Consider the following 815-nt stretch of genomic DNA (forward strand, 5'->3'; position numbering starts at 1 on the left):
TGATGGACAGCATTGTTGCTTCCAGGTTCTTGCTATTGTGAACAATGCTGCGATAAACATACATGTGCAGGTATCTTTTTTATAGAGTGATTTGAGTTCTTCAGGGTATATTCCCAGTAGGGGGAATACGGGGTCATATGGGAGGTCAATATTGAGAGCTTTTAGGAATCACCATACTGTTTTTGACAGAGGTTGCACTAGTTTGCACTCCCACCAACAGTGTAGAAGTGTTCCCTTTTTGCCACACCCTCTCCAGCAACTGTTATTTTTTGAGTTATTGATAATTGCCATTCTGACTGGAGTTAGGTGGTATCTCAGTGTGGTTTTGATTTGTATCTCCTTGATGATTAGTGAAGTTGAACATTTCTTCGTGTGTCTGTTGGCTGCTCGGATGTCTTCCTTTGAGAAGTGTCTGTTCATATCTTTTGCCCACTTTATAATGGGGTTGTTTGTTTTTTTCTTTTCAGCATGTTTGAGTTCCTTATAGATCCAAGATGTTAAGCCTTTTTCGGACCTGGAGTTGGCAAATACTTTTTCCCAGTCTGTAGGCTGTCTCCCTGCTCTCTTGATGGTTTCTTTGGCTTTGCAGAAACTTGTCAGTTTAATGAGGTCCCACTTGTCTATCTTATCTCTTATGGCCTGTGGGTTTCGGGTCTTGTTCAGGAATTGGATGCCAGTTCCAATTTCCATGAGGATACGTCCTTCATTTTGTAAGGTTCTTATGGTTTGAGGTTTTACATTTCGGTCTCTGATCCATTTAGAGTTAGTTTTTGTGTATGGGGATAAATAGGGGTCCTGTTTCAATCTTCTGCATG

The sequence above is a fragment of the Carlito syrichta genome, unplaced genomic scaffold (genome assembly GCF_000164805.1).
Source record: "Carlito syrichta isolate Samal-C Ts95f unplaced genomic scaffold, Tarsius_syrichta-2.0.1 Scaffold123294, whole genome shotgun sequence".
NCBI lineage: Eukaryota > Metazoa > Chordata > Mammalia > Primates > Tarsiidae > Carlito > Carlito syrichta.